This window comes from Triplophysa rosa, linkage group LG2 (assembly GCF_024868665.1).
Source record: "Triplophysa rosa linkage group LG2, Trosa_1v2, whole genome shotgun sequence".
Taxonomy (NCBI): Eukaryota; Metazoa; Chordata; class Actinopteri; order Cypriniformes; family Nemacheilidae; genus Triplophysa; species Triplophysa rosa.
Window position 1 is genome coordinate 33,770,357 of NC_079891.1, and position 24,409 is coordinate 33,794,765.

Here is a 24,409-nt window from a genome sequence, read left to right on the forward strand (position 1 = left end):
TGTGCTGGTTTAAGATGGTCGTGTGCTGGTTTAAGATGGTCATGTGCTGGTTTAAGATGGTCATGTGCTGGTTTAAGATGGTCATGTGCTGGTTTAAGATGGTCGTGTGCTGGTTTAAGATGGTCATGTGCGCATCTCTTGTGGATCAGAGCCGCACTTATCCGCTCATCACGTCTTATTGCGTCCATGAAAAGTTTCCCACTGACAACCTGTCAGACAGAGCATCAGTACCCAGTAGCTACCACTGACGTACCGGGTCTTATGAAAATTAGGTACCGCCAACTTTTTTATTTTTAGGTACTGACTTGGACCCGAAGTACCACCAGGACTTTTGACAACACTAGTTTATTGTAAATAGTTTATCAATGTGGGTCATTCTCTTTTCTCTTTCTCATTCTTGTGCCCTCATAATCTTGAGTTGAAATCTGAAAATGCACTTCCTTCCTGTAATGACTATCCATCTTCAATGACGTGTGTTAGACGGCTTGGGCGGAGCATCCGTTAACTCCTCCCCTTCAAGCTGCCAGTTCCATTTCAAAATGCAACGGCTGTTTTTATATATCCAATCATATCATGGAGAACGACGAAAGCCAAGCCCATTCTTTTTCTCATCAGAAATTCCATTTCATACGGAAATGCGTCAAAACACGGAAGTAAAAACGATCGCAACTTCCGGTTCACAGTGACTTTAAGTACAATCACATGGACTAAGTCATTCCAACTTCATTTTTTTAAATGTTGATTTTTAAATAACACAATAGTTGAAATTTCTCAACTTATTTTGAAAAGCAAATACATTTCAACTGTTAAAGGGGTGATATGACAGGGCCAAAATGAATATTATGGTTTGTTTTAGATGTAATGCAATGTTTATACATGATTTAAGGTTCAAAAACTCTGTATTTTCCACATACCGTGCATGTTTGTATCTCCTCTCGCCTCTCTGAAACGTGCAGATTTTTTACAAAGCTCATGGCTCTGAAAAGCGAGGTGTGCTATGATTGGCCAGTTAACCAGTGCGTAGTGATTGGTCGAATACTGCAAGCGTGTGAGGGAAATGTAACGCCTCTTACCATATTTGGAACATCAGGTTCCTCTTCAATTGTACTGACAGGTACGCCCACCTTACTTGCGTACACATTTGGGCGGTCTTAGTCAAATCACACCACCAACTGACGTAGATTTGTGGGGGTGTGGTTACACGAGGCGTTTCAGGCAAGTCTGGGTGAGCATCCGCTTTTAGATAGAATGCATCTTTTGTTCCCACACTTTCATTTTTGCAATTTCATGCGTCTAACACATGCACGGGCAACTTATAACACACCAAAGACACAGAAAACCATGTATTCGCGCCATATGACCCCTTTAAAATAGTATGTTGAAATGCCTTTGTAAATCCAATTTGATTGTACTTAAATATTTAAAGGGATGGGGACATGGGAATGCAGGGACAATAAAAATGCAATTTCATCATCTTGAGGGTAAATAAATGTGGTAACAGAAGGAACTACAAGGCTATAAAATCTGCCGGTGAGAGTCCTCTGCCCATCAAAGCCGTAAAAACGAGCGTCAGTGTGTGGAAAACATCAACATTCTTGAGCACCTGTGTCTGCATTTGGCAAGAAAACCTCCCCAAGAGTGAGCGAACACATCTGACTGCTGTACGCTAATAATGTCAGAGAGATATATGAAGTACAGAGGTGGACAATAGAAAGTGCACCTGATGGTATCGGAAGATCTTGGAGGGACATTGAGTTTTGCCAGAGTAAGCTGATACTGGAATATTAAACCGTAATTCTTGAGTTCACCTGCACCGGTTCGTCGTAAGAGGACAGTTCAACCCAAAAAAAGTCATCATTTATTTACCCTCATGTCAGTCAAAACCTGTAATCTCTTTCTTCAGTGAAACACAAACGAATATATTTAGAGAAATGTGTCAGTGGTTTTGTGTTCATACAAAGTTCAATGTTGCTTGATTTTCCACATTCTTCCAAATATCTTCTTTTGTGGTCTGCAGAAGAAAGTCATGCAGGTTTAAAAGGATGAGTAAATGATGACAGAATTTTCTTTTTTGGGTGGACTGTACTTTATTTAGATAAACTAAAAGGTATTTGTCAAAATTATTGTTTTTTCTTTTGTGGCAAAAATCATTAGGATATTAAGTAAAGATCATGTTCCATAAAGTTGTGATATATTTACGGCCTGTTACAGCGCCTCTGATGGACAACTTCAAAGGGATTTTCTCAAGATTGAGATTTCGAATAGTTGTATCTCGGCCAAATATTGTCCTATCCCAACAAATTATACATTAACGGAAAGCTTATCTATTTAACCTTCAGATGATGTCCAGATGACCCTTATGAGTGGTTTTGTGGTCCAGGGTCACAATTGCTTTTAAGGTTTTTGGGCCTTGATCACTATTGAATACCTCATACACTGTTGAATACGAGAAAGCATTGTGGTCATCATTAAAATACTCTAAAACGTCTTTAGACCTTCACATATATTAGGATCATATAAGCATTAGGAATCCGAGTTCCTCTGTTCTGTCATAAAGGGTCAAACCTGAAGGTTCCAGATGAAAGACTTCTTATAGAAACCGATCTTTTTTTCCCCCGAGGCTTTTTACAGCTTGGAAACTTTACTAGCTTCGTGCCGGGGTGTTTAAAGACATAACTGTGAGTGGTTATAGCCTCATTTATCTTCCCTGAGCACATTGGAAGCAGTAACGTTGTGAAGCCGTAGACCCACACACGTGTAGCTTCAGAAGCCCTGATTTAACTCTTCCTCGTGGATGAGCTAATGAACTATTGGCCTGGATTTGCAGACTTTGTTTTGGCAGACGGAGATGATGTCACGTTTTCCATTGTCTACAAACCCCGTGGGGGATTTTAAACATCTTGTTTGAGGAGTCTAGACAGGGCTTTGCAGTTTTGATCCAATAGATTTGATCTTAGATTTTACTTTTTACACTCAATACACTTTAATAAAAATAAAGAATCTTTGATGGTTTCTTACAGAACCTTTAACATTCGCAAAACCTCTCTGCATGCACAAAAGGTTCTGTAGTGGAAAGCAAGAAAGAAATGGTTCTTAAGAATCTTTGATCCAAATGTGTTATTTTGTGGTATTGCTTTTTAAGCACCTTTATTTTTAAAAGTGCTGTATGAACCATAAATCAGTTTACATTCATTTCCTTTTAATTTATTAATACATTAGAGAAATGGCGTTTTTTCTTTGCTTGTTTTTTTATTGTGTTTAGTGTACACTTGAATGGTTTCGAGAATATACAAAGCGAAGAGTTTTTAGGGGTTGTCACCTTACTTTTTCACAGATGCTGGGTTTGTTGTGAGCTCTGAGATGAGAAGATACGTTCTGTGAGGAGGAGGAAGGGAGAGTCTGACATCATCACATTAGGATTCAATCATAAGAGACTGGAAAGATGAGTAAGTCTGACTCTAAATAAAGATCACTGAACATGCTTGTAATTAACATCCCATCCCATACAGCAGAAATGCATTTAAAAACACGGAAATCACATTTTTTAAGTCACTTTTTCAATTACTGTACTATTTTTTTCACACTATACATACACGCACATAACTCATCAAAACTATAGCACACATGACTGTAGGACTTTTGGTGTGACTTAAACTATATGTGACACAGTCTGTAAAATCCAGGCTGAAGTCTCAAAACCTAATTCTGAGATGACGAGCATCAAAGTTGGATTTCAAGCATTCATTTCACTGTAATTCCAATCTTTGACGTGGGCTTATTGAGACAATATTAAAGATATCAAGATTATAATGTCACAGAATGTTTTTGGTCTGATCCTGAGATGCTTTTTAAATACCACTGAAGGAATTTTACAATGTATTCTGGCCCCTTATTGCCTATATTTATTAATTGTTCAGTCCAAGTCATCCATTTCAAAAACAATTCTATTAAAAAAAAATTCTGCACAATTATATTTTTGTCTACACAACTCGTTTCAGGCCTTTCAGAAAATATGGAAATGTACTAGCAATTTTCTGCCAGTACTTTATCTGCTTATTTTACGGACATTTCTGTTAATGCTAAAACGTAATTCAATGCAGTGCAAAATGTAAAATACAGGTAAAACAATTGTACTAAATGAAAATTCCTTCATATAAAAACAGTATATTGTGCCCTATTTTTACGGATTTTTTACTTGAGGTCAAAAGATTTTTTACCATAATAACCAATGATTTTGGTCGTGAATTTATTTTTAAATACAGCCGCAGAAAAAATGAAAACAACACTCCAAAATTGATTTCAGCTTTTCTGAGTTCATAGGTACATGTTTATGTAAAATGATCATTTTTGTTTCATTCTGTGCACTCGTGACAACATTTCTTTCACGTTTCAAATTAAAATATAGTTTTTTATTGGCATTTTTTCGCATAAGATTTAAATGGGACAAAATGGATGCAATATTTGCAGATCCTAAATACTGCAAAGAAAACAAGTTCTTACATTGCTGTTGGTTGACTTCATGTCATTCCTGAGGTTTGTTTCTGTTGAAATTGACAATACATGCATAACTGAAATGCTTCAATACTTGAATTAAATGGATCTCTCTTTTGCCGGCGCACACGCACATACAGACAATTTGTTGGGTTAGTGGAGCTGTGCGTTCAGTAAAATGACTTTTCCAGATGTTTCTCACCTTCGCTGCAGGTGGGAGGCAGAACAGAGAACAGATGTTCTGCTGCATGTGCTGGCATTAAACGGGCCTGTCGGGTCAGAGTCCAGCCCGGGGCTGTGTTCAATAAACAATTATAAATGCAGGACAGAGGAAATCACGGCTGCTGCTTTGGACTGCTATCGGAAATTTTGAGTACAGTAGATGTTGTTAGCAGATGCGGTCTGTGTGTCATTTTTCGCATTGAAACTGTAGAGGGGTGTTCAGTAAAAGCTGATAGAAGCTGCTGAAAGGAAAGATTTCAGGAAATGACTTTAATATGTGGAAGCGAGCATGTGGCCTGCACATGGATCCACGAGGAGGGGGAAATGCATTTGTGTTTCACCTCATGAATTAATAAATCACAACCCAGGTTAACAATGGCTTTTGCAAAAAAAACCCCGAATTATTTAACATTTCACTTGTTCAAGTTCACTCACCGGTCAACAATTTTTTATTCACTCTTAAGCTTTTTGCCATTGTGTAACAATTTTGAAATTTGCTTGTCACGTATAAAAGGGAAAATGAAAATTTACTGGGACAGAAAAACGACACGTTTGCACGTGTCCTCCTGTCCAGGCTCCTGTAGAAGCATTATTTTAGGAAAATTACTTTTCCAATGTTTACGGGGAATTTTTGTTTCTGGAAAAGTGTGATTTTCTGCATTTGACATTTAGATGTTTACAAACTTTGACTAAACGTCTGTTAATTTCGTTTAGATTTAATCAATGCAATGAACGAGGCATTTTTCATTACTAGATTTTGTGTGTCAAATATTTAATTTCTATATTTCTAGTTGCAATTATGCTTTTACAGTTTAAATGATACAAATCACATCGAAGATGGCTATGTTTAGTTGGTATTGGCTCTATAAGAACATTTCTCTGTGACTAACTCTGAGTTTCTTGCTTCGTTTGCCTTTTAGGGACCGAGAATATAAACATTGCTCCACAGAGTAAGTGCACCTTCTTTTAAACTTGTATTTAAAACAAAGTGAGAATGTGTTGCGCAAACATATTGGGAATATTTGAAAAGTGATAAAAAAACAGGAGATTTGTGCTTTATGCAATTTTGTGCTTCGTGAAAATAAATGTAATTTGCTTCAAAGCATCACAACATCAGAGTTTACATGCGAAACGCTGCGGGGTGTTATGGGTGGTTGCTATGCAGTTGCTAAGGTGTTTCTAGGTTGCATGATTTTGAGTATCACTGATGTCTGTAGCAGCACTTTAATACAGAAAGTGAAGTTATTAGTTCGCTATTAAGTGAACTAGTGAGTAGATCATTTTAGACAATTTTCTTGTTTTTATATCATCTCTATTTCTGTACTGTTTTTCTTGTTTCTGGTGTTTGCAGTAACATATATTTTCTGTTAAAGTAAAGTTTAAGAGAACGCTGATTTTACAGGCTCTGATCCAACCCCAAAAGCAACCGATTGGTTGATTGCAATTTATTCCACAACCATTAAAGCATGTGGGCCAGGAATGATGTGAGTGAGGTTACCATGACAACCAAACATTTAAATAAGCTCCTTCAAAGTGAAAAATATTTGGTGCTTTTCATCTCGGTGACGCCTCATCTATGGCGTTAGGAGTTGGACAAAACTATGTGAGCGTGAACACAGCGCGCAAGCAGATTACAGCTGCGCGGGCACACTGAAAACGCTCGCGCGTAAAATGTAAACCTGTAGAGATCGCAAATCTCTAACTTGAACACAAAAACCAAGATTGTGCACGTAAATCAAGACTTACAAAGCAGTCGCTCGCACATAGTATTGACTACACGCGCAAGTGCTACTCTACGTGCGCGAGTCATTTTTTCTTTTGGCACTAAGGGGGCGGGACACTGCGATTTTGTGACAACAAATGCCATTGGCCCTGCTCCTTTCTGGAACTCCCGTTGTGATTGGCTGTTGCTGCCGCCCTCAAGTCGATGACAGAACAGGAGAGATGGCAGGAAATTGGGGAAAATAGGATCTAAGGAATTCACATTAAGTAATATTTTATATGTTGGACCAAATGCAGGAAAATGAATGTGTGCAGTACGGAGATTTATTAGAAACACTGAGTTAATATAACAAAAAATGAATTTATATGAAAGCCCTTCAGCTCTGCATTCAGACATAGCAAATGTGCATTACCAGTGGTCACCTTTTAGATAAATCAGTAAAATAGATTAGTAAAATGTGTTATGATATAGAGTTTGGTTCCAAAATGAGATAACTCCGTTTAAAAAAAAAATTCAAAACGGAGTTACCATACTCTTCATATATATAATATTATAATTTAACGTTTTCGATGTTCCACGTTTAAATCCTCCGACGTGACGGTCCAGGCAGAGTTGGCGCTATAGGGCGTAAGTGAGGGGGCCATTGTGTTCATTGGAGGGGCACCTTGCTCACCTCACAACTGTAAACACATAATGAAAAAAATCTGTATAGCACACCGTAAAACAATGGCATCATTATAACAACACAAAAGAGCGAACTCTCACTTTTTGGCGTTGCTGCCTTTGATTTAAATTTTACAAATAAACATAATTCAAGGACTGAATCAGCCTGTATCTTCAATTTATCAATGAAGATGTAATGAAAAAACCTGTTGTTACTCATTTACAAATAGTTTAATTAAACGGCAAATAAAAGAACTTAAATGCGCAGAAATATTTTCCTGTATGCACAATGGTAAATGCCCGAGTTTTTTGTTTGTTAGGCAGTGCATACAAAGGCTTTGCCGAATGCAAGCAGCCTTCGAGCTCGTATTTTTGAACATCACTAGCCTACTGCGCAAAACACTGTTGTCTGTTGTAGCCTATTTGAAGAAACGACTGACATTCTAGATTGCAGTGCTCTAACTCTATGAGTAATTGAATAGTGATGTATTAGGCCTATGACATGTAAAATAAAAAGAGTATAATGATCTAAAAGCTATATACAATTACGTTAAGATTATAAACGCTGGTATTAGAACTAGAATTTGATATTTTATACATGAAAGAAAGGAGTAGTGGTTAGTCCATAAAACAGAGATTATATAGCGTCATCTGATTTAGATAAGCAAAGTTTGAAATTACATTTATCAAAATGATTTAATCAAAAAGTACAAATCAACTTGCTTCACAGAGTCATCTGTCTGTGAGTCTGAGCAAACGGATGAGTTCCTTTCTCTACAGCCGGAATATGGAAGCCGACTTTCACATGCTGAAATAGCTTGGTTTTCTTTAACAAGAATACGTGAAATAATATAAAGTCTATATCCATATGATAGGACCGTCTGCTGTATTAACGAGTTTCTCTATCGCTTGGCATGAGATAAAAAGCGATTGGTCTGTATTATTTGTTTACCCACATAGCTTAATGTGTTCAAAAACACAGAATGTAGCCTATTCTTGTTTTTAACATAGTCTAATGAGCCTTTTTAATGGCGACATCATTTAAAAAGCGATGTCTTTCTCACTAAACCCTAACAAATAATGAAATATTGTTTTTATGACATTTTTTACTTAAACTTTTAATAAATATAAAAAATAATAAATATTAATAATATTAAATAAATCTAATACATTGAAGTTTTATGGTTTATTAGACATGCTTTTCGCTTAACAAAAAATCATTTACCTCTTAAAAAGAATACAGAACATGTCAAGCATTTAAAGGCAGAATACACACAAATTAAAAGTGAAGAAAATGGAATTTGATAAATAAAACGAACATCATATAGGGCCAATAACCTCTGCTCTAATTGCTTCGGCTGCTGAAGAATGGGCCGTTGGTGAAAGCGCTAGCATTAGCTAATGCTAAAGATTAGATAAACACGGGGATATTTGTACAGATTGTGACGTAAAATGTAAGTAAAACATGTTGAATCTTTAGCATTAGCTAATGCTAGCGCTTTCACCATCGGCCCATCTTCAGTAGCTGACATGCTGTGGGTCCTTCTGCACTCTTGAAGTGATGACAAGACTGTAGTATCAGGGTTGATGTTAAAAATCCTTAGGTCTATGTTAAATTGTAATATAACGTTATATCATAACACATTTTACTAATCTATTTTACTGACTTATCTACAAAAAGGTGACCACTGGTAATGCACATTTGCTATGTCTGAATGCAGAGCTGAAGGGCTTTCATATAAATTCATTTTTTGTTATATTAACTCAGTGTTTCTAATAAATCTCCGTACTGCACACATTCATTTTCCTGCATTTGGTCCAACATATAAAATATTACTTAATGTGAATTCCTTAGATCCTATTTTCCCCAATTTCCTGCCATATCTCCTGTTCTTGTCATCGACTTGAGGGCGGCAGCAACAGCCATTCACAACGGGAGCTCGAGAAAGGAGCAGGGCCAATGGCATTTGTTGTCACAAAATCGCAGTGTCCCGCCCCCTTAGTGCCAAAAGTCAAAATGACGCGCGCGTAGAGTAGCACTTGCGCGTGTAGTCAATACTGTGCGCGAGCGACTGCTTTGTAAGTCTTGATTTACGTGCACAATCTTGGTTTTTGTGTTCAAGTTAGAGATTTGCGATCTCTACAGGTTTACATTTTACGCGCGAGCGTTTTCAGTGTGCCCGCGCAGCTGTAATCTGCTTGCGCGCTGTGTTCACGCTCACATAGTTTTGTCCAACTCCTAACGCCATACTCATCACAGGCTTAAGACGGGTGAAGTCAAACATTGGTTAGGAGTTCCTTATCTGTTTGAGTCGATGTGTGTTTTTGATGGTCTCACACTCGAAGCTCTTGTTAATACGGGATGAGATCGCTCAGATTTTCTGTTTCACAACTCACATTTTGGATTGTTAGGTTTTGCAGAGATAATTCTTTGTTTTCTTAAGGTTCTGCATTTGTTTGCCAGTCTGGTGATCATAAAGACGCACAGAATACAAGTCGAGCAATTCAATTCAAGTAAATACAATACATTTTCAATATATATCAAAATATGTACAGTATAATATATATAGGTCTGTTTATTAAAAATGTGTTGTATAGAAAAAAGCACCACAAACATTCAACAACAACAACAAGTCATGTAGTATAGAATAACATGACTAAATGACACATGCTATATGTTTTTGACTGATTTAGCTATGCAATATACAGTAGATCCATTTACATCATACCAGTCACAACTTGCTCTTTTCTCTAAAATAAATATTTTTTATGGATAAAGGAGACCCCTGGGCCACATTAAACAAGAGCAGAGCAAGTCAGCAGATCTCCAGACGTCATGCCACACCACAAATAACCGACGAGTCGGCACGATGTCTTTCATGCAGAGCCACGCCGCGGTGAAGTTGTCTGGTTTAATCAGGACCGGTTTGGCAGAGAAGGGCATCTTTACTCAAACCCTGGACTTTTGTGTTTGTGTTTGGCTGTAAATCAGGAAGTGAATTATCCTTGCCCATTTCTCCCTTTTCATACAGAGTTTAATGCTTGCATGCAAGTGGACCAGGAAAACTTAACACACATTAAGTTGAAAAATAGAAGTAAATCGAACAAAACAATAGACAATATAACAAATACAAATTTCTGTTAAACTTATGGCCGGATATACTGTATAGCCTATTACAGAAACCTTTTTTTGTTTGCTTTCCTGTGGCTCAGTGGTTGGAGCATGGCGCTAGCAACGCCAACATAGTCAGAAACAAATGTATAGTACAATGCAATGTAAGTCGCTTTGGATTGATGCATTTTTGCCAAATGCATAAATGTAAAATGGTATCAAATGATATTATTTAGTTTTTATAAGCAGTTCTGTACGCCCTGCCTTAAAATGATTAAAATACAGCATGCAAAATTGAAATAACTTTGCCAAATTATTCATTCTGCCATTAGCCACAGACTTGCTTTCCATCATGATGGAAATTGTCAGCTCGTGTTTCATCTAAATTCAGAGTTTTCCACACTCGTAAATATGACTTTGCTTGGCCGTTCATTTGCTCTGAACTCGTGTTTACGATATTTCTGATTCCACTTGAAGGCAGTTGCATCCCACTGTTTTGGCGTTTTGTGACACTTTGTACTTTGATGTTTTAGAATTCACTCTGTGACCATATATTAAAATATTACGATTTTTTTTAATTTATAAAATAGCACTTTGAATTTGGAATCCTATTTGGACTATAAAAATGTACGCATATTTTTTACATTTAGTGCTTCTACTATACACCTTTCAAAATATTTGTAACAGTGTAGCTTAATCCCACGTATTTGGTCATTTTCTGGTTTTTATATCACTTTCTTTTCCATATTTCTATGCACACTCTTAAAAATAAAGGTGCTTCAAAAAAAAAACCTTTAACATCGTGAAACAGAAAGCTTCTTTGTGGCGATAAAAGGTTGTTCAGAAAACGAAAAGGTAAGAAAGAGATGGTCCTTTAAAGAACCTTTGGCTGAATGGTTCTTCTACGGCATCACTGTGAAGAACCTTTCAAGCACCTTTATTTTTAAGCGTGCAGTTTTTTTATTATATCCCTTCCGCTAACATGTATTTTCTGCTTTGCAACAATGCAAAATTGTGACAAGCACTGTAAAAATATACTTGAATTGTGTTTCAGATGTGACAGATTTCAGAGACGGGAAAGAAGCAGGTCAAACAGAATGTGCTCTTTAGATAACTGATTTACATCTGGTGAAGAATTGATCCATGCGTATAGAAACAGTGTCGTTCAGCTTTGAGTCACTGACCTATTTCCATCGCCTGATTGCTGTGTATTGATATTGATTCAGACCCGTCTGATATCTGGATCAGATCGCTGCAGATACACTAGCATCATGTCCGATGTTTGTTAAACAGCTGAAGGTTCGGTCGCGCCGCTTCCAGGATGGACGTCAGGACTCGATTCGAGTCGTCTGTCTCCTGAGCAAGAACACAAATCAGTAAGTGTTGTTTTTTAACGGAGCTGTTTTCCTGATTCTCTACATGTATACACACAGAGGTGAAGTAACTGCGGTGGAGATGTGCGGATATATTCATCACATCATGATAAACTCTTTTGAGGATTCAGAGTAAACACCTCAGCCGAAATGTAAATCTCACGCTCGTGTCTCCGCAGACTCACTGGATGGTTTCTGACCTGCGGACGTGTAGTTCATTCATTCAGTGAACTGATCCAAGCGCAAGCCTTGAATGTAAAGTGATAAATGGGGTCATGTTATACATTTTAATATTGTTTCTGTACGAATGCAAAACTGATCATTATGTCAGTAAATGTGAGTTTTTAGGACGTCGCTGGCTCACATCAAGGCCCGCTGTTAGCGATAGCTATAAGGTAAAAGAAAATACTTTGTTCTTCGTGTGAAGCCCATCAATCTGATCATTAGTAAGTCACATCATATTGAAATGTTGTGTGGTTTTAGATTCAGTGGGAGGGAACAGAAGTAGTTTGGGAACGATCTGTTAGTTTGGTCTGACAGGATCCTGGACCCGGCCGGACGACACCAGCTGGATCTTGTGTTTGTGTTTGTAATTTGTGCTGTCGTGTCTTGTCATCCAAATGGCTTCTGTCTTACTGTTAATCTCCATGGCTTCTGTTGTTGATTCTGTTCATTTATATTCCGTGGCCGAAGTAAGAGAGAGGGAGAGAGAGAGAGAGACATTTGTGGATCATTTCCATATATTTTGACTCGCCAAAGTGAATAAAATGTGCTGGACTCTGATGTTTATAACATGTTGCATTGTAACATATTTGACATTCATCAGATGTGTGTTTATCTAAAGTAACTTAAAGTCCTCAAAGGCAAGCTCTTAAGTGCAGACACACTATGACTTTCTTTCCACAGTGGAACACAAAAGAAGATATTTTAAGAAATGTCTCAGTGGTTTTGTGTTCATACAATGGAAGTCTGTGGTGTTCAGTGTTGTTTGGTTACCGACATTTTTCAAAATATCTTCTTTCGTATTCTAAAGAAGAAAGAAAGTCATACAAGTTTGAAATGACGTAAGGGTGAATAAAGAAGCAAGCGTGCATGCTCATTCTGAAGGGTTGAGTTGATGGATTAGTAGTTGGATGGGACTCATCTTTACTTAAGGTTACTCACAGATTGGTGATCTTCAATCACAGTAATGATGGAGGAGATAAAGAACAGATGCATCATATCCACAGTAAGTGTTTGCACACGGTGAAAAGATACGCTGAGTAATGGATTGGATCCAGACGCATACATCAGACACAGACGATGCAGTTGTCATGGAGATCTAGACGTGTTTTCATTAGTTTGGTGTTGTATTGTTCTTAGAAATAGTTTGGCACAGATGGCGTCATCTCCTGAAGTTCATGTGAGTTTATTGAGTCTCTCATTTGCTTTAATGACAGAAGCACTGGAGTTGGTGTGGACTTTACACGTTTCCATTAAACCCAGCGATCCACGAAATACATAGCATCTTGTGTGTCTGGTCAGAAATGTACAGTTTCTATAGTCACCTAAAGTAGAAATACATGCAGAATTGACATGTTTTAAGAGGTTTTAAACGTCTTTGAATTCGTCTCAAAGCTTCGCTTCAGTTTACACTTCAAGTATGTACAACTATGCAATATGAATATAGCATTTTTGAACACATCTTTAGTAATATCAGTATTGACATCAGTAGTAGACATCAATATTGGCCATGACTATCCAGCCGCCGAAATAATTAAAGGGGTCATATGACACGGCTAAAAGGAATATTATGGTTTGTTTTAAATGAAATGCAATGTGTATACACGATTTAAAGTTCAAAAACGCTGTATTTTCCACGTACCGTGCATGTTTGTATCTCCTCTTTGCCCCGCCTCTCTGAAACGCGCAGATTTTTTACAAAGCTCATGGCTCTGAAAAGCGGGCAGGTCTGGGTGAGCATTCGCTTTTACGTAGAACTTTTGTTTCATTCTGTGAACTAACTATATATACTATATTTCTCCTAAATTTCGAACAAAATTTATATTTGCATTTATTTTCAGAAAATGAAAACTGGAGAAACAGGTGAAAATATCAGAAAAGATGCTCTGTAGTTTTTCAGACCTCAAATACTGCAAAGAAAACAAGTTCAGATTCACTTTTAAGCAATACAACAGTCATATTTCTACATGTATTTAGGAAAAGTTCAAACATTTTTTTTTATGTGATAACCTGGATTTGATCACAGTTTTCATGTGTCTTGTCATGCTGTCAGTCGTTCACACTGCTGTTGGATGACTTTATGTCACTCCTGAGGTTTGATTTAGTTGAAATTCAACAGACGCTGGACTGGAATGACCACAATACATCTAGAAATGATGATTTGAAATGAAAATTTGCAATAATCTCTTCATTTTTTCTGCGACTGTATGTATGTACAAAAGCAACATTATTGTTTGTATATTTAATTGCGCAAATGAATTTTAAAATTGCACACTAAGTGTTCATGAGAATATTTGCTTAAGAAAACGGCATTTATGATTTGACATGCCTCTTGGTTTCAGCGTTTACATGATCTGCCCTGGAGTCCAATTAAGAAAACAATGCCCCATGAAAAACAACATAAAAAGCTGTTTTGTGCATTAGCAGAGCCAAAACAGGGCGGTTATTTCATTTATTGACAAATGTTATAATGTAGGAGTAAAAAAAACAGACAGTTGCTAAATAACTTGTTTCAGGTGCAACAACATGCACAAACGTTATGTGCCCAAACTTCACTTCCGGTAGGCCTCCGCAAAGAATCAGTAACTGTTGAGTAGTTTAAACTTAATGTATTACTTAATAATTCATATACAATACAATATTAATATACATTAAATGCTTGTGTATACAAACTTGTGTATAGTTCTCGCCATGAATATAGCCGTAGATGCTGGAATGGTGTTAAGAATGAAACAATAAATAAAAAATATACGTCAAATATTAATATAAACGTAAAATGATTTGTTATAATGTAACCAAACACAGACGGAAGTTAACTTTGGGCCAGTCGCGTGAAACCGCCACTAAATAAATAAACAAATGTTTGAGTTTGCACCACACGGTTTGGGTTAAATAACATCTGCTATCAAAGGTTAAAGTACAAAAAGACGGCAAAAAAATGTTAAAGGCTATGAAAGTCAAGGTCATGACCTCGTGGTTGTAACTCTTTAGCTTTGGTTTGAAAGTGGAGGTCGTGGGCGAGGTCACGCTTTCGTCTGCTTTCTTTGGCTCTTGGCTGCGAATTTGCCAGACAGTCTTGGAAAATGTGCACAAATGATACTGGCTATCATTCTAAAATGTTTAATTATTCTGACTAAAAGCAACATTCATTTATGATGTTAATGAGCTAAATGACCGTTCATTTGTCTCTCAGCTATCAAAAAGACAAATGAAATATAAAACGTGTTTTGTCATGCAGGAAGTTTATTTGAGATGAATTAAAGAACGATTGTAAATGTTTTTACACAGTGTTGAGTGGTTCGGTATGTTTTTATAGGTGAAAAAGTTACATCCCTAGATATTGTATGGCTCAGGTCCCTCCTTCAATATCATTTTGTTGTTCAAAGAATGTTTACATTCAGCGGTTGAATATTAAAGTCACCGAGTTACCTCTGAACACGAGAGCGAGTCATAGCGTTCAACTCCACACGTGAGAGGTTTTCTGGATTAGAGTTCGTCATTTATAAATATTTATTCTTACAGCCGTCCAGTGTTTTCTCTCAAGCCTTCAGCTCAGTGTAAAGGTATGCAAGTGACAGTCTAATCTAAATACAAACGGATGCCTTTTGTCTGATAAACAGTGGCAGTCCAGCCAAGACTACAAACATTTGCGTCTTGTGTTTGTCAAACAGAGAGAGATTCATCGAACAATGTCAAGAACTGTCCCATCATGATCCAGCAACGCTACTTTAAAATGTGCTTGTACTTTGATTCTTGACACACAGAAAGACATGAACTTGAAGTTGATATTACCCGATTTATATTTTGATTATAGTTCACGCACTGGTATAGATGAAGCTGACAGAAGGCATGAGTCTCATCGCCGAGGCTTTGGAGCTTTATTAGATCTTCATAAGGGATTCCTGGAAACTTAAGTCACGTACCTCAAGGACGCATTTGCAAAAATATTCAAACATGCGGGTGAATGTTTCCTCTGAGCTAGAATTGTCGAATTAAACAAATTTATTTGTGTTTGTATTGCTGCTTTAATGATCTAGATATTTTCCAGGATTCGTAGTCCTGGCTCCTGGATTTTTATCATATCTATTTAATACAACATGCTGTTCGGCCGTGTCTACCGCGACAGTTAAACGCGGCTGAAGATGGCGGATGTGGACACGTGACAGCGTTTTTTTTTGCCGAGATGATTTGTGTGGGTTGGTTGGTGTGATATTTGTCCCGCCCCTCCTGCAACGTGATTGGATGGCTGAGTTAAAAGTGACATTGACAAGCTCAGCTTTCTTTAGCTCAGCAGTTAAAAAAACACTTGTTTAAAGCACTTATTTTCGCAACCCTTGTTTTTTGTTGCTGTCTGTTACGCAATCTGACCCTGATGCCCCGAAGCTCATAATTTTCTCGGGTAGAACTGTCCTCGAACCACCAGTTTCATTTCATTGAAGGTCAGGCGCCCAAACAAAGACTTCGATCCGTAGCCAAACGAAATCTCAAAAGCAGACGTTGCGCATTCGATTGTTTGGATCAAACATTCCATGTTCGGAAATCCTTCACATCTGTGTTTTCTGCCAGCAACATAGAATGATTCTCAGAAGTCAACAAACAACACTATGACTATTATAAAATGTCTTGTTTTTGTCTGTATTTCAGGGGGGAAGTTCCATCTGATTGGCCGGCTTTACTTGACTTGAGGAGGTGTTTAAAAGGTACAAGAAATGGAAAAATGGTTCATTGACTTTTTTCTTTGTTATTTTAAAAGATGTTTCCAGGCTCAAGTGTGCGATTATATAACACTCTATGAACTAAAGGAACGGGTCGCTCACTTCTTAGCAATGATCAGAATGCAGTGTGGATTTTGTCATAACTCAATGTCTTGTAGTTCAGAGGTTTGTTTGTATAATGTGACTTCAGGAAGCATTTCTGGAATTACAGTAGCTAAATAAGCGAGCAAAAATACACACTAGATTTATATTTCTGTTGAGGACGATTAAACAGAGCCAATATAACTCTAGGATGAGTGGTTGCCGGGGAAACATGGTTGCTAACATTTGAGTGGTTTTCTGTGTGTATGGTTGCGAAGTTGTTCTAGGTGGTCACTAGGGAATTTCCATGCGGTTGCTAGGGTGTTCCTTCCCACAGATCTTCAGAATTGCAAGCATTTCAGATGAATTAGATACATCTGAAATCCCTAATTCAAAAAATGAGGAAAAACGGATTTTTTCCATTTGTGATTCAAACAAACCTTAAACTCTGAGCAACAGTACTAGTGATGTTTTCGGACCCACAATACTTTATTTATTGCTCAGAATTTGCTCTTTCGTATAAAATACGACATCTTAATTATATTTGTATTAAAAAAATAATCTGAAATTAGTGTAGATTGTAGAGTTTTAGAAGGTTATCACCTGTGGACAGGTGTGCACATCTCCTGGTTTATTACTTCTTATGTAAAGGAAAGAGCATTTTTTTGCTAAAAGTCTAGTGTGCCTTTTATAGAAATGCATCTCTTAACATATTCTTTTTTTTTACTCTGGCGCGATTCTCCTATTGCCATTACGCCCCAAACATTTCTTGAGGATTTGTAATCGTGACAGAGTTCCTGTATGTTTTGTTTATTTGGTCACTGCCAGACATCTTCTCAGGAACATCTTGGGTGGTGCTGATGTTGATGTGAGAACGTCCAGCACGTGATTAAGTTGATTTAGTCATGTGCTGCACACTCATACCAGGAAACCACAGGACTGTGTTTGGAGCGAATCCTTAAAATACATCAGTAAACATACATTTTCATGATCTTCTTGTAAAGGAGAGAAGGTTTGAGTGAAGGTCACCGAGCTGATTTATGGTTCATCTATCTCCAGTATGGCATCCATAAGCGTGTGTGACTGTCCCTGTTGGGTCAAGTGTCTCTTTCCTGTCCCGCTCCGTCACGCTGCTGGTGGATCTGGAATGTGTAAAGAACCCAGCGGACCGTCACTCATTTTGAATGATTCCACATAAGCTGTTTCCATTTCTCAACAGTCAGGGAACTTTGCAGTGAACTTGGTGTAACCTTGTGTCATTTATCACTGTCTGGTGCCCTGTCTCGAAACATATAGGAAACATATCATACATACGTCACATTTCATCGTTTTGGGTTTAATGTTCATAGAAGATGTGCATGTTAAGGGGATACTGTACTGTATTTAAAAAATTACAAAACTTTTGACTTCCAACTTTGGTATCTCAGAAAAAACGAGCATAGTTTGAGAAGCAACGGTCCAATTTTCAGAGACAGAGATTGAACTAAATCTATTTAATCTCACCGGGCAGAACAAGATTTTCATGTAAATCTTGCATGAAACAATATTCACGTTAAATTTGAAAGCAACATGTTACGCAACAGCTGTTTTTACAAACCGTTTGCACTAAAATCTGTTCCGCTTCTATTTTAAGAATAAAGCCAGTTGTTATGTAAGGGATAATGTACAGACAGCCGGTTGTTATCGGCGACAGTGTGATCAGGACCCGACGCGAAGTGAAGCGCTTGTTACACGGCTACTTGCCACATGAGAAAAAAACTGGACATGAAATGTGAATTTGAAATATTTTATTACCGAATGCAGACCGTCCACGAGGAAAAGCTGTTTACTTTCGGTTTTAAGGTAAGAAACGACATTCAAATGTCACGAGCAGGCAATTAAGTTTAATCATTTGTAAATATAATGTCATATATGTTATTAAAAGACATATTGATATTTAATTTGCCAAAAAAAACCTGTCAAATTGATTTGCTGCATCCAGGTTACCGTGTGTTATTAGTTTCGAGAGGTCGTTATCTGGGAATAACGAACCTGCAAATGTCGCGACTGGCTAATCGGAATCAAGCATTCCAAACAGTAGTAAAAAGAAATCGGATATTCTGGATGATTTCAAATGTCATGGAGATGTTATTTGTGTTCGTTTAAAAAGGCACTAAACAAGAGTCCGTTTGGATCCGTAAGGTTTAGAAAGTCAGGCAAGATTTTCCACGTGCGTATCCGTGATGTGGCGCGCTCAGAACCGATGGATGAATCGGAAGGTGCTGTGGCTGAAATCCCATATTTGTTCATGTTTATGTCGGGGGTGACAGATCTGCTGTATGTCAAATGCTGAATGACGCCACGACTTGAAACCTGTTACTCATCCGCTTCAGGATGGCCAAAGGTACAATTTATGCATTTTTTCCCCTAAAATAATCTTCATGAGACACCCGATTGTGTTCTGCCTCAGCATTACCCGTGATTTCCAGCATCAGTGTTTTGGATGAAATGCCAGGTGGACACGTCCTGAGGATTCTTGGATCTTTTGGAAACGCACACGCACCATACTTTACTGCATCAACTTACAGCCCGTTTACTTTAGAAAGGACAACAGGTCCTGAGGAAAATCACTGGCGGATTGACGAATCGAAGTTCTTCTAATTCTCATCATTCTCGTTTTTTTGTTTTGACATTTTTTTTCACAGATGAAATGCTGTTTTTTCTGAATCATTTTGTTTAGGGGTGCGCTTTAAATGGGATAAATAGTGACTGGGGCTAGTTGTCACAGTTTTTACACAGTTTTTTTTCAGTAAATATTTCTAGTTTTGAATTAAATGATCTGTATAGCCACAAACCATCACAGTCTGGCATACAGAATGGCTTATACTGAGATTGAGACAACTAGCCCCGCTGTTTATTACATGTGTCTTTCATGGCTTTTCTGACTTTAAGTGTGAGATTTTGTTGCATTAACATCATTGTTGATATTCAGTTTAGATGTTTCGCAAAGCAATCGCTATTCACGCTCTGTCACTGGTTTAATACGTTGTTGTAATATTTCAAGAGTGTTGTTATACAGTCATCTGGATTTGTTAACATTATCCGTCTGCTACTTGTATTTCACTTTTTCCCAGAGAGCTAATAGATGTTTGTGTACATAGTTCTTGATGTATTCCGTTTGTTTCTTCGTGTTTGTCTCTATGGAGTAACTGCATGTTTGTTTTTCGATTCTTTAGAAACTATGATGTCATTTCTAAAAGTTTAATTGCTCCAGCTCGGGGGTCTTAAAACTCGATTGTGGATTGTGTTTGTGAATAGATTAACACCTTGTGAGGATATGAAGGCCAATATAAATCACACGTGTTTGCACAATGAAGTTTATAGGTTTATGGCCGTCATTGACCGGGCCTGATGATGCCGTGATCTTCGGCTCTGTGGGGTTTCCAGCCATCTGGGTTGTGTATGTGATCTTAACGGCCTCCATCTTCATTCCATTTCAGATCCATTATGGAAAATAAACTTGTGGCATTGTCATGCAGGTGTGGTTTGGCCTGATTTTATTGGATGAGCCAACAGGAAGTGTTTGGCATGTAATGACGACGAGGCAGAACTGAATCAATCCCGCGCACCCTGTAACGCCATCCAAATGTTCCCTCACACGTGAGCGAATGCCATTCTTGCCAGATAGAGTTCAATTTATGATGCCCTTTATGTTTTAGACTTTTAGATGTTTTGGATAAATGCAAAACAAAGTTAACGTTAGACTTAGATAAGGACTTTACCATCTTTTCTGTTATGGTCAGATTTTGATGAAAGATTCTGTGGATTGACTTGATGAATTGTTAACCACCAAACTAGTAATGTGCGCTAATCATGTGACTAGTGTCAGATTGAATTAAATTTGAGCTTTAACACCCATTTAAACATCGACATATGAACACAGCCCTTATCCTCTGAGAATCTCCCGACGATGGCTCATAATAAAGCTGCAGTACGTGTGATTTTTTTAGCATGTGACTTTATTTCCATTTGGATGGAATCCACACAGAGTGTATTTTAATGTTGAAATGGACAGCAGTAGACATGATAATTACTAACACACAGCAGATTGAACATATAATAGCTATTGTTAGTGTTACAGTATGTGCCTGGTTTCGTAGACGAGACTTAAGGCTAGTCGCAGACTAAAATGAATGTTTGAGCTGTCTTTACTAAAAATAAATTACCCTGACATATCTTAATATAGGTCAGTGGCATTGTTGTGTCTCGAGATGCACACCAGTAATGTTTTCTTCTAAGGCGTTTTTATAAAAGCGACTTAAATATCTTAATTGAACTAAGGCATAGTCCTTAGTCCATAGTGTTGGGTGTAACTAGTTACTAAGTAATTAGTTACTGTAATTTAATTAATTTTCCCTTGAAAAAGTAAAGTAAGGGATTACTCTAATTTTTTCTGTAATTTAATTACAGTTACTTCTGATGTAATTAAACTAAATACTGTGTGTAATATATGTGTGTGCAATAGTGGAATTGACATCAAAATTCAAAGTCGAACCTTAAAATCCGTGCTTTAATGTATAATTCTCACATTTGTAATACTTTGGTCAGTTAATAATTGTACTTTATGTAGTTTAATATTATTTATTTAAATGAAATAAAAGAGCCGTTTCATGTCTATCCTTGAATCACTTAACTAATCAAGGTGGATAAAGGATATAGAAAGTAATTAGTAATAAGTAATTAAATACTTTTTGGAGAGAGTAATTTGTATACAGTAATCTAATTACACTATTGAATATGTAATAAGTAACTAGTAATTAATTACTTTTTCAGAGTAACTTGCCCAACACTGGTCCTGACTTAAAGGAGCAATACGGGGTTTTTAGGAGGATCTATTGACAGAAATGCAATATGATATACAAAACTATGTCTTCAGAGGTGTATAAAGACCTTATGTAATGAAGCGTTATGTTTGTATTACTACTTATATCTACATACAGAGCTGGCCATACATACATTGAATTCGCCGCCATGTTTTGTACAGCAGCCCTAAACGGACAAACGACTCTACAGCGCGCGTTTCCTCTCCCCTGCGGTATAGTGGTGAAACGGATCGCGGATGATCCATGATCCGTACGCATCATTGAGTAAAAGAGTAAAACGCGCTCTCGCTCTCTCTCCAGTTTTAGCGCCAGCGCACTCTTGCCCCTCTCTCTCTCCAGTATCTGTAGGGCTGTTCGATTCTGAAAATTTTGGAGTCGATTCCGATTCCAGTTCCTGGTTTGGGAATCGAAAGAATAGATTTCAAGAATCGATTCCTAGCTGCCGTTTTCGATTCCTGCTCAATTCCCTGTTTTACTACGGATTTTTATTTATTATAAAAAAGTACACATTTTTAATGCAATGCAATTTTCTAAGCAGTCACTTTTTATATATATATATATTAATTGTTTATTGTTTCTATAACAAAACCTTAACCAAATATGTGGATCTTGTCCTGCAATTCCAATGTGTCATTAAGAATATTATTAATTATGTTATTTATTAGCGGTTTTCAAAATAAAGCACAGGTCAAATTACTATTAACTATTTTTAAAGTTATTCAGCCGTGTACACAAAAATACTTGAGGAATATAGATAGACAGATCGATAGTCAGTAAATTGTATTAAAATACTGTGCATATTCTGTACATGACAGACAGATCTCTAGAGATCAGGTATAAAGCTCCATTTCTCTTTACTGACTAATAGACTCGCACACGTTTTTGCTGTTGCTCTTTCTAATCTTCTCATTTAATGTGTTGAAAAAGTTTTAAACAGATGTCCAAATAAATATGTTGTGAGACTGTGCTTTATACATGTCATTCGCTTCACGCACATACTGAGCTCATCTGTACAGAGAAGACGGTCCATTTAAAGTCCCTCTGAAAAGACAAACGTACTTATTTGATTTGTTAAATGTGTGGATACATGTAATTACATCTGCTGAGTGCAAACAAGCTTTTGCTTTTATGCATGTAGAATATGTTGTGTCATTCCACAGCTCTAGACTTGATCCATCAGTTTTTTTCTGAAGACTATACTGTTTTAGACAAGAAACTAATGTGATTTAGTTGACCGATGACATCAGCTAAGGGGCGGGGCTTGTGCTTATGAAGGCACTTAAAGAGGAGTCGACTCAACGCCTTGGAATCGAGAAATCGATTCTTTTTGGACTCGATTCCCAGCCCTATCTGGACGAGTACAATATTACAGCGGTTCCAGATAAACAATGCTCAAAACTGCTCCGTCTAATATTACAACAACATATCTCGGTTCTAACAAACAGACAAACCAATGTCACTGTTTAGTGGCATCTATAGACTGATGTTTAGAAAATAGCAACCGAAGGACATGACTTGATTAAAAAGTTTTTTCAGTAACTTCCAATCTGTGGAAACCCTGGAGCGCAGAAACTTAAGGAGGTTTTAATCACTACATCAGTCAATAAAAATGACTTGTGCCCCAAAGTCTCAACAACACAGATCCTAAAATACCTCTTGTGACTTTTGTCCTCATGCGTCTGTTATTTGCATTTAACTGTAACGCAGACTTAAAAAATGTGTCTGACTTCTGGTGTCAAGATCTGGTTTGCGTTCAGCGTCTTCGTGGCTCTCGGTGGAGAAAACACGGTGTGTTGGTCTCACACGGGCATCAGGCGTTTGGGTAGATAGTGATTTAGAAAGTTTCACGTTTACAACCCGTTTTATTTTCTGAATCTGACGTGCATTGTTTCAGAGTGCAGTGGGTATTAAACAAGAAAGAATGTGGGCTTGAGGGGAAGCAGAAGTGTGTGTTACATACCAAAATGAATCCGGGGGGTTTGAAAGGAAACGTTGAGAAGTTCGGTTGACTTACATGGGTCCGTTTGTCCTGTCGGTTGATGCTGTAACCGTATCATTGGTACAAAAAGCATCTTTTCCCATTGATGGGCATTAAAAAATGACCTGTTTTATATAGCTGCTTCCAATGTTCTAGATGTATATGGTCATTCCAGTCCAGTTGAATTTCAACAAAATCAAACCTCAGGAGTGACATAAAGTCATCCGACAGCAATGTGAACGACTGAGAGCATGACAAGACACATGACAACTGTGATCAAAATCCAGGTTATCACATAAAAAAATCATTTCTAAACTCTTCCTAAATACATGTAGAAATATGACTGTTGTATTGCTTGAACGTGAATATGAACTTGTTTTCTTTGCAGTATTTGAGGTCTGAAGAAATCCAGAGCATCTTTTCTGTTATTTTCACCTGTTTCTCCAGTTTTCATTTTCTGCAAATAAATGCAAATAGAAACAATATTTGTATTTGAAATTTAGGAGAAATACTGTCAGTAGTTCACAGAATGATTGTTTTTTTCTCAACACATACCTATAAATTGTAAATGTCAAAATTAGAAAAACTCTTTTGAAACCGTCTTTTAATTTGTTCTGCGGCTGTATGTTTTTCTCAGCAAATCATAAATAATGTTGTATTTTACTTTATACTTTTGCACCAGCGAAAGGAAAATACATATTTACTCAGATGTTGCTCTTTCATGAGATTTTCATTAAAACAAGTTTCATTTACGTATCAACTTGGTATTCTTCTCAAATTCCATAGAAGAAATAAAAACAGAAACTAATGTCACATGTAGAGTTTGGAAAATGTATGATGTAAAATGAATTTAGAACTGTATTGGGGTAAATTTGATGATAAATTCTGTACTGGTTTCAATGGTAATCAGCTGAGGGCTCATAATGGTTTATCTTGGACACTAATATATATTTCTTTTCAGGCGGGT

The 24,409-nt window shown here is 37.2% G+C and overlaps 1 protein-coding gene across 1 annotated transcript in view; it reads left to right on the forward strand.

Moving 5' to 3' along the window:
• The window catches only part of tnca (tenascin Ca), a 71,633-nt gene that overhangs the window by 9,267 nt on the left and 37,957 nt on the right, over positions 1 to 24,409 (forward strand). Inside the window, exons 6-10 of the mRNA XM_057349859.1 lie at positions 3,335 to 3,446; positions 5,634 to 5,663; positions 9,544 to 9,613; positions 9,879 to 11,587; positions 16,451 to 16,506. The gene's annotated coding sequence lies outside the window, so the exon portion shown is untranslated. The remainder of the gene's footprint in view (positions 1 to 3,334; positions 3,447 to 5,633; positions 5,664 to 9,543; positions 9,614 to 9,878; positions 11,588 to 16,450; positions 16,507 to 24,409) is intronic.